This window comes from Notothenia rossii (genome assembly GCF_949606895.1).
Source record: "Notothenia rossii genome assembly, contig: scaffold_26, whole genome shotgun sequence".
Classification (NCBI taxonomy): Eukaryota; Metazoa; Chordata; class Actinopteri; order Perciformes; family Nototheniidae; genus Notothenia; species Notothenia rossii.
The window spans coordinates 558,368-572,764 of NW_027639632.1; positions in this window are offsets into that span (position 1 = coordinate 558,368).

Sequence of the window (14,397 nt, forward strand, 5' to 3'; positions counted from 1 at the left end):
ATTCGCTTCGTCTTGATCTGTAGATGTTATTTCATGTCTCATTTGTTCATTTTTATGGAGAAAAAGTTGTACATTTAGTGAATTCAGAGTTTCTAAGATGCAAAAGTAGGCATGTTTGAGTACTCAGGTCCAGTGGCTCACTGCGTTAATGCTCGCCCCTGGATGCGGTTGGTCGCGTGTTCGAATCCATGCTGTGGCATACTTTTTTTCATTTTCACCCTTTTTCTATGGATCTCCAAAAAGTCAACTTTGACTTTTTCTGAGTCTGGAGGAATTCAAGGGGAGTTTTCAAGGGACTCTACCCACCTTATGAGGCACTATTTTCGAATACTTTTTTCCATTTTCACCCTTTTTCTATGGATCTCCAAAAAGTGATCTTTTACATTTTCTGAGTCTGGAGGAATTCAAGGGGAGTTTTCAAGGGAGTGCGTTCTCTCTGCCATCTCCTCCCTATGTGTGTGTTGCTGCATGCAGCAGCTGCGTGTGTGTGTAAACTGCCCCTCCCCCTCGCAAGCAGGCGGGGGAGAGAGAGATGTTTCGTCTCGATTTACACATGCTATGACTCCGGGGGTACCTCCATTCGCTTCGTCTTGATCTGTTGATGTTATTTCATGTCTTGTTTGTCCATTGTGACGGTGGGAAAGCCAGGGAAATGTCCCGGAGATATACTGAGAAATCTTTGTAACAGCATTTTCCTGCGATCACAGCTGTTCACAGCTACGAGGCTGGGACCGCTTCCATTCGCTTCGTCTTGATCTGTAGATGTTATTTAATGTCTAATTTGTTCATTTTGATGAAGAAAAGGTTGTACATTTAGTAAATTCAGAGTGTCTAAGATGCACAAGTAGGCATGTTTGAGTACTCAGGTCCAGTGGCTCACTGTGTTAACGCTCGCCCCTGGATGCGGTTGGTCGCGTGTTCGAATCCATGCTTTGGCATTGTTTTTTTCATTTTCACCCTTTTTCTATGGATCTCCAAAAAGTGAACTTTTACATTTTCTGAGTCTGGAGGAATTCAAGGGGAGTTTTCAGGGGAGTGCATTCTCTCTGCCATCTCCTCCCTGTGTGTGCGTTGCTGCATGCAGCAGCTGCGTGTGTGTGTGTAAACTGCCCCTCCCCTTCGCAAGCAGGCGGGGGAGAGAGAGATGTTTCGTCTCGATTTACACATGCTATGACTCCGGGGGTACTTCCATTCGCTTCGTCTTGATCTGTTGATGTTATTTCATGTCTCGTTTGTCCATTGTGACGGTGCGAAAGCCAGGGAAATGTCCCGGAGATATACTGAGAAATCTTTGTAACAGCATTTTCCTGCGATCACAGCTATTCGCAGCTACGAGGCTGGGACCGCTTCCATTCGCTTCGTCTTGATCTGTAGATGTTATTTAATGTCTCATTTGTTCATTTTGATGGAGAAAAAGTTGTACATTTAGTAAATTCAGAGTGTCTAAGATGCACAAGTAGGCATGTTAGAGTACTCAGGTCCAGTGGCTCACTGTGTTAACGCTCGGCCCTGGATGCGGTTGGTCGCGTGTTCGAATCCATGCTGTGGCATTCTTTTTTTCATTTTCACCCTTTTTCTATGGATCTCCAAAAAGTCAACTTTGACTTTTTCTGAGTCTGGAGGAATTCAAGGGGAGTTTTCAAAGAATTCTACCCGCCTTATGAGGCACTATTTTCGAATACTTTTTTACATTTTCACCCTTTTTCTATGGATCTCCAAAAAGTGATCTTTTACATTTTCTGAGTCTGGAGGAATTCAAGGGGAGTTTTCAGGGGAGTGCGTTCTCTCTGCCATCTCCTCCCTGTGTGTGTGTTGCTGCATGCAGCAGCTGCGTGTGTGTGTAAACTGCCCCTCCCTCTTGCAAGCAGGCGGGGGAGAGAGAGATGTTTCGTCTCGATTTACACATGCTATGACTCCGGGGGTACCTCCATTCGCTTCGTCTTGATCTGTTGATGTTATTTCATGTCTCGTTTGTCCATTGTGACGGTGGGAAAGCCAGGGAAATGTCCCGGAGATATACTGAGAAATCTTTGTAACAGCATTTTCCTGCGATCACAGCTGTTCACAGCTACGATACTGGGACCGCTTCCATTCGCTTCGTCTTGATCTGTAGATGTTATTTCATGTCTCATTTGTTCATTTTGATGGAGAAAAAGTTGTACATTTAGTGAATTCAGAGTGTCTAAGATGCACAAGTAGGCATATTTGCGTACTCAGGTCCAGTGGCTCACTGCGTTAACACTCGCCCCTGGATGCGGTTGGTCGCGTGTTCGAATCCATGCTGTGGCATTCTTTTTTTCATTTTCACCCTTTTTCTATGGATCTCCAAAAAGTCAACTTTGACTTTTTCTGAGTCTGGAGGAATTCAAGGGGAGTTTTCAAGGGACTCTACCCGCCTTATGAGGCACTATTTTCGAATACTTTTTTCCATTTTCACCCTTTTTCTATGGATCTCCAAAAAGTGAACTTTTACATTTTCTGAGTCTGGAGGAATTCAAGGGGAGTTTACAGGGGAGTGCGTTCTCTCTGCCATCTCCTCCCTGTGTGTGTGTTGCTGCATGCAGCAGCTGCGTGTGTGTGTAAACTGCCCCTCCCTCTTGCAAGCAGGCGGGGGAGAGAGACATGTTTCGTCTCGATTTACACATGCTATGACTCCGGGGGTACCTCCATTCGCTTCGTCTTGATCTGTTGATGTTATTTCATGTCTCGTTTGTCCATTGTGACGGTGGGAAAGCCAGGGAAATGTCCCGGAGATATACTGAGAAATCTTTGTAACAGCATTTTCCTGCGATCACAGCTGTTCACAGCTACGATACTGGGACCGCTTCCATTCGCTTCGTCTTGATCTGTAGATGTTATTTCATGTCTCATTTGTTCATTTTGATGGAGAAAAAGTTGTACATTTAGTGAATTCAGAGTGTCTAAGATGCACAAGTAGGCATATTTGCGTACTCAGGTCCAGTGGCTCACTGCGTTAACACTCGCCCCTGGATGCGGTTGGTCGCGTGTTCGAATCCATGCTGTGGCATTCTTTTTTTCATTTTCACCCTTTTTCTATGGATCTCCAAAAAGTCAACTTTGACTTTTTCTGAGTCTGGAGGAATTCAAGGGGAGTTTTCAAGGGACTCTACCCGCCTTATGAGGCACTATTTTCGAATACTTTTTTCCATTTTCACCCTTTTTCTATGGATCTCCAAAAAGTGAACTTTTACATTTTCTGAGTCTGGAGGAATTCAAGGGGAGTTTTCAGGGGAGTGCATTCTCTCTGCCATCTCCTCCCTCTGTGTGCGTTGCTGCATGCTGCAGCTGCGTGTGTGTGTGTAAACTGCCCCTCCCCTTCGCAAGCAGGCGGGGGAGAGAGAGATGTTTCGTCTCGATTTACACATGCTATGACTCCGGGGGTACTTCCATTCGCTTCGTCTTGATCTGTTGATGTTATTTCATGTCTCGTTTGTCCATTGGGACGGTGGGAAAGCCAGGGAAATGTCCCGGAGATATACTGATAAATCTTTGTAACAGCATTTTCCTGCGATCACAGCTCTTCACAGCTACGAGGCTGGGACCGCTTCCATTCGCTTCGTCTTGATCTGGAGATGTTATTTCATGTCTCATTTGTTCATTTTGATGGAGAAAAGGTTGTACATTTAGTGAATTCAGAGTGTCTAAGATGCACAAGTAGGCATGTTCGAGTACTCAGGTCCAGTGGCTCACTGCGTTAACGCTCGCCCCTGGATGCGGTTGGTCGCGTGTTCGAATCCATGCTGTGGCATACTTTTTTCATTTTCACCCTTTTTCTATGGATCTCCAAAAAGTCAACTTTGACTTTTTCTGAGTCTGGAGGAATTCAAGGGGAGTTTTCAAAGGACTCTACCCGCCTTATGAGGCACTATTTTCGAATACTTTTTTACATTTTCACCCTTTTTCTACTGATCTCCAAAAAGTGAACTTTTACATTTTCTGAGTCTGGAGGAATTCAAGGGGAGTTTTCAGGGGAGTGCGTTCTCTCTGCCATCTCCTCCCTGTGTGTGTGTTGCTGCATGCAGCAGCTGCGTGTGTGTGTAAACTGCCCCTCCCCCTCGCAAGCAGGCGGGGGAGAGAGAGATGTTTCGTCTCGATTTACACATGCTATGACTCCGGGGGTACCTCCATTCGCTTCGTCTTGATCTGTTGATGTTATTTTATGTATCGTTTGTCCATTGTGACGGTGGGAAAGCCAGGGAAATGTCCCGGAGATATACTGAGAAATCTTTGTAACAGCATTTTCCTGCGATCACAGCTGTTCGCAGCTACGAGGCTGGGACCGCTTCCATTCGCTTCCTCTTGATCTGTATATGTTATTTAATGTCTCATTTGTTCATGTGGATGGAGAAAAAGTTGTACATTTAGTAAATTCAGAGTGTCTAAGATGCACAAGTAGGCATGTTTGAGTACTCAGGTCCAGTGGCTCACTGCGTTAATGCTCGCCCCTGGATGCGGTTGGTCGCGTGTTCGAATCCATACTGTGGCATACTTTTTTTCATTTTCACCCTTTTTCTATGGATCTCCAAAAAGTCAACTTTGACTTTTTCTGAGTCTGGAGGAATTCAAGGGGAGTTTTCAAAGGACTCTACCCGCCTTATGAGGCACTATTTTCGAATACTTTTTTCCATTTTCACCCTTTTTCTATGGATCTCCAAAAAGTGAACTTTTACATTTTCTGAGTCTGGAGGAATTCAAGGGGAGTTTTCAGGGGAGTGCATTCTCTCTCACATCTCCTCCCTGTGTGTGCGTTGCTGCATGCAGCAGCTGCGTGTGTGTGTGTAAACTGCCCCTCCCCTTCGCAAGCAGGCGGGGGAGAGAGAGATGTTTCGTCTCGATTTACACATGCTATGACTCCGGGGGTACTTCCATTCGCTTCGTCTTGATCTGTTGATGTTATTTCATGTCTCGTTTGTCCATTGTGACGGTGGGAAAGCCAGGGAAATGTCCCGGAGATATACTGAGAAATCTTTGTAACAGCATTTTCCTGCGATCACAGCTGTTCGCAGCTACGAGGCTGGGACCGCTTCCATTCGCTTCGTCTTGATCTGTAGATGTTATTTAATGTCTCATTTGTTCATTTTGATGGAGAAAAAGTTGTACATTTAGTAAATTCAGAGTGTCTAAGATGCACAAGTAGGCATGTTTGAGTACTCAGGTCCAGTGGCTCACTGTGTTAACGCTCGCCCCTCGATGCGGTTGGTCGCGTGTTCGAATCCATGCTGTGGCATTCTTTTTTTCATTTTCACCCTTTTTCTATGGATCTCCAAAAAGTGATCTTTTACATTTTCTGAGTCTGGAGGAATTCAAGGGGAGTTTTCAGGGGAGTGCGTTCTCTCTGCCATCTCCTCCCTGTGTGTGTGTTGCTGCATGCAGCAGCTGCGTGTGTGTGTAAACTGCCCCTCCCCCTCGCAAGCAGGCGGGGGAGAGAGAGATGTTTCGTCTCGATTTACACATGCTATGACTCCGGGGGTACCTCCATTCGCTTCGTCTTGATCTGTTGATGTTATTTCATGTCTCGTTTGTCCATTGTGACGGTGGGAAAGCCAGGGAAATGTCCCGGAGATATACTGAGAAATCTTTGTAACAGCATTTTCCTGCGATCACAGCTGTTCGCAGCTACGAGGCTGGGACCGCTTCCATTCGCTTCGTCTTGATCTGTAGATGTTATTTAATGTCTCATTTGTTCATTTTGATGGAGAAAAAGTTGTACATTTAGTGAATTCAGAGTTTCTAAGATGCACAAGTAGGCATGTTTGAGTACTCAGGTCCAGTGGCTCACTGCGTTAACGCTCGCCCCTGGATGCGGTTGGTCGCGTGTTCGAATCCATGCTGTAGCATACTTTTTTTCATTTTCACCCTTTTTCTATGGATCTCCAAAAAGTCAACTTTGACTTTTTCTGAGTCTGGAGGAATTCAAGGGGAGTGTTCAAGGGACTCTACCCGCCTTATGAGGCACTATTTTCGAATACTTTTTTCCATTTTCACCCTTTTTCTATGGATCTCCAAAAAGTGAACTTTTACATTTTCTGAGTCTGGAGGAATTCAAGGGGAGTTTTCAGGGGAGTGCGTTCTCTCTGCCATCTCCTCCCTGTGTGTGCGTTGCTGCATGCAGCAGCTGCGTGTGTGTGTGTAAACTGCCCCTCCCCTTCGCAAGCAGGCGGGGGAGAGAGAGATGTTTCGTCTCGATTTACACATGCTATGACTCCGGGGGTACTTCCATTCGCTTCGTCTTGATCTGTTGATGCTATTTCATGTCTCGTTTGTCCATTGTGACGGTGGGAAAGCCAGGGAAATGTCCCGGAGATATACTGAGAAATCTTTGTAACAGCATTTTCCTGCGATCACAGCTATTCGCAGCTACGAGGCTGGGACCGCTTCCATTCGCTTCGTCTTGATCTGTAGATGTTATTTAATGTCTCATTTGTTCATTTTGATGGAGAAAAAGTTGTACATTTAGTAAATTCAGAGTGTCTAAGATGCACAAGTAGGCATGTTTGAGTACTCAGGTCCAGTGTCTCACTGTGTTAACGCTCGCCCCTGGATGCGGTTGGTCGCGTGTTCGAATCCATGCTTTGGCATTCTTTTTTTCATTTTCACCCTTTTTCTATGGATCTCCAAAAAGTCAACTTTGACTTTTTCTGAGTCTGGAGGAATTCAAGGGGAGTTTTCAAGGGACTCTACCCGCCTTATGAGGCACTATTTTCGAATACTTTTTTCCATTTTCACCCTTTTTCTATGGATCTCCAAAAAGTGAACTTTTACATTTTCTGAGTCTGGAGGAATTCAAGGGGAGTTTTCAGGGGAGTGCATTCTCTCTGCCATCTCCTCCCTCTGTGTGCGTTGCTGCATGCAGCAGCTGCGTGTGTGTGTGTAAACTGCCCCTCCCCTTCGCAAGCAGGCGGGGGAGAGAGAGATGTTTCGTCTCGATTTACACATGCTTCCATTCGCTTCGTCTTGATCTGTTGATGTTATTTCATGTCTCGTTTGTCCATTGTGACGGTGGGAAAGCCAGGGAAATGTCCCGGAGATATACTGATAAATCTTTGTAACAGCATTTTCCTGCGATCACAGCTGTTCACAGCTACGAGGCTGGGACCGCTTCCATTCGCTTCGTCTTGATCTGGAGATGTTATTTCATGTCTCATTTGTTCATTTTGATGGAGAAAAGGTTGTACATTTAGTGAATTCAGAGTGTCTAAGATGCACAAGTAGGCATGTTTGAGTACTCAGGTCCAGTGGCTCACTGCGTTAACGCTCGCCCCTGGATGCGGTTGGTCGCGTGTTCGAATCCATGCTGTGGTGTACTTTTTTTCATTTTCACCCTTTTTTCTATGGATCTCCAAAAAGTCAACTTTGACTTTTTCTGAGTCTGGAGGAATTCAAGGGGAGTTTTCAAGGGACTCTACCCGCCTTATGAGGCACTATTTTCGAATACTTTTTTCCATTTTCACCCTTTTTCTATGGATCTCCAAAAAGTGAACTTTTACATTTTCTGAGTCTGGAGGAATTCAAGGGGAGTTTTCAGGGGAGTGCGTTCTCTCTGCCATCTCCTCCCTGTGTGTGCGTTGCTGCATGCAGCAGCTGTGTGTGTGTGTAAACTGCCCCTCCCCCTCGCAAGCAGGCGGGGGAGAGAGAGATGTTTCGTCTCGATTTACACATGCTATGACTCCGGGGGTACTTCCATTCGCTTCGTCTTGATCTGTTGATGTTATTTCATGTCTTGTTTGTCCATTGTGACGGTGGGAAAGCCAGGGAAATGTCCCGGAGATATACTGAGAAATCTTTGTAACAGCATTTTCCTGCGATCACAGCTGTTTGCAGCTACGAGGCTGGGACCGCTTCCATTCGCTTCGTCTTGATCTGTAGATGTTATTTAATGTCTCATTTGTTCATGTTGATGGAGAAAAAGTTGTACATTTAGTGAATTCAGAGTTTCTAAGATGCAAAAGTAGGCATGTTTGAGTACTCAGGTCCAGTGGCTCACTGCGTTAATGCTCGCCCCTGGATGCGGTTGGTCGCGTGTTCGAATCCATGCTGTGGCATACTTTTTTTCATTTTCACCCTTTTTCTATGGATCTCCAAAAAGTAAACTTTGACTTTTCTTAGTCTGGAGGAATTCAAGGGGAGTTTTCAAGGGACTCTACCCGCCTTATGAGGCACTATTTTCGAATACTTTTTTCCATTTTCACCCTTTTTCTATGGATCTCCAAAAAGTGATCTTTTACATTTTCTGAGTCTGGGGGAATTCAAGGGGAGTTTTCAGGGGAGTGCGTTCTCTCTGCCATCTCCTCCCTGTGTGTGTGTTGCTGCATGCAGCAGCTGCGTGTGTGTGTAAACTGCCCCTCCCCCTCGCAAGCAGGCGGGGGAGAGAGAGATGTTTCGTCTCGATTTACACATGCTATGACTCCGGGGGTACCTCCATTCGCTTCGTCTTGATCTGTTGATGTTATTTCATGTCTCGTTTGTCCATTGTGACGGTGGGAAAGCCAGGGAAATGTCCCGGAGATATACTGAGAAATCTTTGTAACAGCATTTTCCTGCGATCACAGCTGTTCACAGCTACGAGGCTGGGACCGCTTCCATTCGCTTCGTCTTGATCTGTAGATGTTATTTCATGTCTCATTTGTTCATTTTGATGGAGACAAAGTTGTACATTTAGTGAATTCAGAGTTTCTAAGATGCAAAAGTAGGCATGTTTGAGTACTCAGGTCCAGTGGCTCACTGCGTTAATGCTCGCCCCTGGATGCGGTTGGTCGCGTGTTCGAATCCATGCTGTAGCATACTTTTTTTCATTTTCACCCTTTTTCTATGGATCTCCAAAAAGTCAACTTCGACTTTTTCTGAGTCTGGAGGAATTCAAGGGGAGTTTTCAAGGGACTCTACCCGCCTTATGAGGCACTATTTTCGAATACTTTTTTCCATTTTCACCCTTTTTCTATGGATCTCCAAAAAGTGAACTTTTACATTTTCTGAGTCTGGAGGAATTCAAGGGGAGTTTTCAGGGGAGTGCGTTCTCTCTGCCATCTCCTCCCTGTGTGTGCGTTGCTGCATGCAGCAGCTGCGTGTGTGTGTAAACTGCCCCTCCCCTTCGCAAGCAGGCGGGGGAGAGAGAGATGTTTCGTCTCGATTTACACATGCTATGACTCCGGGGGTACCTCCATTCGCTTCGTCTTGATCTGTTGATGTTATTTCATGTCTCGTTTGTCCATTGTGACGGTGAGAAAGCCAGGGAAATGTCCCGGAGATATACTGAGAAATCTTTGTAACAGCATTTTCCTGCGATCACAGCTGTTCACAGCTACGAGGCTGGGACCGCTTCCATTCGCTTCGTCTTGATCTGTAGATGTTATTTCATGTCTCATTTGTTCATTTTGATGGAGAAAAAGTTGTACATTTAGTGAATTCAGAGTTTCTAAGATGCACAAGTAGGCATGTTTGAGTACTCAGGTCCAGTGGCTCACTGCGTTAATGCTCGCCCCTGGATGCGGTTGGTCGCGTGTTCGAATCCATACTGTGGCATACTTTTTTTCATTTTCACCCTTTTTCTATGGATCTCCAAAAAGTCAACTTTGACTTTTTCTGAGTCTGGAGGAATTCAAGGGGAGTTTTCAAGAGACTCTACCCGCCTTATGAGGCACTATTTTCGAATACTTTTTTCCATTTTCACCCTTTTTCTATGGATCTCCAAAAAGTGAACTTTTACATTTTCTGAGTCTGGAGGAATTCAAGGGGAGTTTTCAGGGGAGTGCATTCTCTCTGCCATCTCCTCCCTCTGTGTGCGTTGCTGCATGCAGCAGCTGCGTGTGTGTGTGTAAACTGCCCCTCCCCTTCGCAAGCAGGCGGGGGAGAGAGAGATGTTTCGTCTCGATTTACACATGCTATGACTCCGGGGGTACTTCCATTCGCTTCGTCTTGATCTGTTGATGTTATTTCATGTCTCATTTGTCCATTGTGACGGTGGCAAAGCCAGGGAAATGTCCCGGAGATATACTGAGAAATCTTTGTAACAGCATTTTCCTGCGATCACAGCTGTTCGCAGCTACGAGGCTGGGACCGCTTCCATTCGCTTCGTCTTGATCTGTAGATGTTATTTAATGTCTCATTTGTTCATTTTGATGGAGAAAAAGTTGTACATTTAGTGAATTCAGAGTTTCTAAGATGCACAAGTAGGCATGTTTGAGTACTCAGGTCCAGTGGCTCACTGCGTTAACGCTCGCCCCTGGATGCGGTTGGTTGCGTGTTCGAATCCATGCTGTAGCATACTTTTTTTCATTTTCACCCTTTTTCTATGGATCTCCAAAAAGTCAACTTTGACTTTTTCTGAGTCTGGAGGAATTCAAGGGGAGTTTTCAAGGGACTCTACCCGCCTTATGAGGCACTATTTTCGAATACTTTTTTCCATGTTCACCCTTTTTCTATGGATCTCCAAAAAGTGAACTTTTACATTTTCTGAGTCTGGAGGAATTCAAGGGGAGTTTTCAGGGGAGTGTGTTCTCTCTGCCATCTCCTCCCTGTGTGTGCGTTGCTTCATGCAGCAGCTGCGTGTGTGTGTAAACTGCCCCTCCCCTTCGCAAGCAGGCGGGGGAGAGAGAGATGTTTCGTCTCGATTTACACATGCTATGACTCCGGGGGTACCTCCATTCGCTTCGTCTTGATCTGTTGATGTTATTTCATGTCTCGTTTGTCCATTGTGACGGTGGGAAAGCCAGGGAAATGTCCCGGAGATATACTGAGAAATCTTTGTAACAGCATTTTCCTGCGATCACAGCTGTTCACAGCTACGAGGCTGGGACCGCTTCAATTCGCTTCGTCTTGATCTGTAGATGTTATTTAATGTCTCATTTGTTCATTTTGATGGAGAAAAAGTTGTACATTTAGTGAATTCAGAGTTTCTAAGATGCACAAGTAGCCATGTTTGAGTACTCAGGTCCAGTGGCTCACTGCGTTAACGCTCGCCCCTGGATGCGGTTGGTCGCGTGTTCGAATCCATGCTGTGGTGTACTTTTTTTCATTTTCACCCTTTTTCTATGGATCTCCAAAAAGTCAACTTTGACTTTTTCTGAGTCTGGAGGAATTCAAGGGGAGTTTTCAAGGGACTCTACCCGCCTTATGAGGCACTATTTTCGAATACTTTTTTCCATTTTCACCCTTTTTCTATGGATCTCCAAAAAGTGAACTTTTACATTTTCTGAGTCTGGAGGAATTCAAGGGGAGTTTTCAGGGGAGTGCGTTCTCTCTGCCATCTCCTCCCTGTGTGTGCGTTGCTGCATGCATCAGCTGTGTGTGTGTGTAAACTGCCCCTCCCCCTCGCAAGCAGGCGGGGGAGAGAGAGATGTTTCGTCTCGATTTACACATGCTATGACTCCGGGGGTACTTCCATTCGCTTCGTCTTGATCTGTTGATGTTATTTCATGTCTTGTTTGTCCATTGTGACGGTGGGAAAGCCAGGGAAATGTCCCGGAGATATACTGAGAAACCTTTGTAACAGCATTTTCCTGCGATCACAGCTGTTCGCAGCTACGAGGCTGGGACCGCTTCCATTCGCTTCGTCTTGATCTGTAGATGTTATTTAATGTCTCAGTTGTTCATGTTGATGGAGAAAAAGTTGTACATTTAGTGAATTCAGAGTTTCTAAGATGCAAAAGTAGGCATGTTTGAGTACTCAGGTCCAGTGGCTCACTGCGTTAATGCTCGCCCCTGGATGCGGTTGGTCGCGTGTTCGAATCCATGCTGTGGCATACTTTTTTTCATTTTCACCCTTTTTCTATGGATCTCCAAAAAGTCAACTTTGACTTTTCTTAGTCAGGAGGAATTCAAGGGGAGTTTTCAAGGGACTCTACCCGCCTTATGAGGCACTATTTTCGAATACTTTTTTCCATTTTCACACTTTTTCTATGGATCTCCAAAAAGTCAACTTTGACTTTTTCTGAGTCTGGAGGAATTCAAGGGGAGTTTTCAGGGGAGTGCGTTCTCTCTGCCATCTCCTCCCTGTGTGTGTGTTGCTGCATGCAGCAGCTGCGTGTGTGTGTGTAAACTGCCCCTCCCCCTCGCAAGCAGGCGGGGGAGAGAGAGATGTTTCGTCTCGATTTACACATGCTATGAATCCGGGGGTACCTCCATTCGCTTCGTCTTGATCTGTTGATGTTATTTCATGTCTCGTTTGTCCATTGTGACGGTGGGAAAGACAGGGAAATGTCCCGGAGATATACTGAGAAATCTTTGTAACAGCATTTTCCTGCGATCACAGCTGTTCACAGCTACGAGGCTGGGATCGCTTCCATTCGCTTCGTCTTGATCTGTAGATGTTATTTGATGTCTCATTTGTTCATTTTGATGGAGAAAAAGTTGTACATTTAGTGAATTCAGAGTTTCTAAGATGCAAAAGTAGGCATGTTTGAGTACTCAGGTCCAGTGGCTCACTGCGTTAATGCTCGCCCCTGGATGCGGTTGGTCGCGTGTTCGAATCCATGCTGTAGCATACTTTTTTTCATTTTCACCCTTTTTCTATGGATCTCCAAAAAGTCAACTTCGACTTTTTCTGAGTCTGGAGGAATTCAAGGGGAGTTTTCAAGGGACTCTACCCGCCTTATGAGGCACTATTTTCGAATACTTTTTTCCATTTTCACCCTTTTTCTATGGATCTCCAAAAAGTGAACTTTTACATTTTCTGAGTCTGGAGGAATTCAAGGGGAGTTTTCAGGGGAGTGCGTTCTCTCTGCCATCTCCTCCCTGTGTGTGCGTTGCTGCATGCAGCAGCTGCGTGTGTGTGTAAACTGCCCCTCCCCTTCGCAAGCAGGCGGGGGATAGAGAGATGTTTCGTCTCGATTTACACATGCTATGACTCCGGGGGTACCTCCATTCGCTTCGTCTTGATCTGTTGATGTTATTTCATGTCTCGTTTGTCCATTGTGACGGTGGGAAAGCCAGGGAAATGTCCCGGAGATATACTGAGAAATCTTTGTAACAGCATTTTCCTGCGATCACAGCTGTTCACAGCTACGAGGCTGGGACCGCTTCAATTCGCTTCGTCTTGATCTGTAGATGTTATTTAATGTCTCATTTGTTCATTTTGATGGAGAAAAAGTTGTACATTTAGTGAATTCAGAGTTTCTAAGATGCACAAGTAGCCATGTTTGAGTACTCAGGTCCAGTGGCTCACTGCGTTAACGCTCGCCCCTGGATGCGGTTGGTCGCGTGTTCGAATCCATGCTGTGGTGTACTTTTTTTCATTTTCACCCTTTTTCTATGGATCTCCAAAAAGTCAACTTTGACTTTTTCTGAGTCTGGAGGAATTCAAGGGGAGTTTTCAAGGGACTCTACCCGCCTTATGAGGCACTATTTTCGAATACTTTTTTCCATTTTCACCCTTTTTCTATGGATCTCCAAAAAGTGAACTTTTACATTTTCTGAGTCTGGAGGAATTCAAGGGGAGTTTTCAGGGGAGTGCGTTCTCTCTGCCATCTCCTCCCTGTGTGTGCGTTGCTGCATGCATCAGCTGTGTGTGTGTGTAAACTGCCCCTCCCCCTCGCAAGCAGGCGGGGGAGAGAGAGATGTTTCGTCTCGATTTACACATGCTATGACTCCGGGGGTACTTCCATTCGCTTCGTCTTGATCTGTTGATGTTATTTCATGTCTTGTTTGTCCATTGTGACGGTGGGAAAGCCAGGGAAATGTCCCGGAGATATACTGAGAAATCTTTGGAACAGCATTTTCCTGCGATCACAGCTGTTCACAGCTACGAGGCTGGGACCGCTTCCATTCGCTTCGTCTTGATCTGTAGATGTTATTTAATGTCTCATTTGTTCATTTTGATGGAGAAAAAGTTGTACATTTAGTGAATTCAGAGTTTCTAAGATGCACAAGTAGGCATGTTTGAGTACTCAGGTCCAGTGGCTCACTGCGTTAACGCTCGCCCCTGGATGCGGTTGGTCGTGTGTTCGAGTCCATGCTGTGGCATACTTTTTTTCATTTTCACCCTTTTTCTATGGATCTCCAAAAAGTCAACTTTGACTTTTTCTGAGTCTGGAGGAATTCAAGGGGAGTTTTCAAGAGACTCTACCCGCCTTATGAGGCACTATTTTCGAATACTTTTTTCCATTTTCACCCTTTTTCTATGGATCTCCAAAAAGTGAACTTTTACATTTTCTGAGTCTGGAGGAATTCAAGGGCAGTTTTCAGGGGAGTGCGTTCTCTCTGCCATCTCCTCCCTGTGTGTGCGTTGCTGCATGCAGCAGGTGCGTGTGTGTGTAAACTGCCCCTCCCCTTCGCAAGCAGGCGGGGGAGAGAGAGATGTTTCGTCTCGATTTACACATGCTATGACTCCGGGGGTACCTCCATACGCTTCGTCTTGATCTGTTGATGTTATTTCATGTCTCG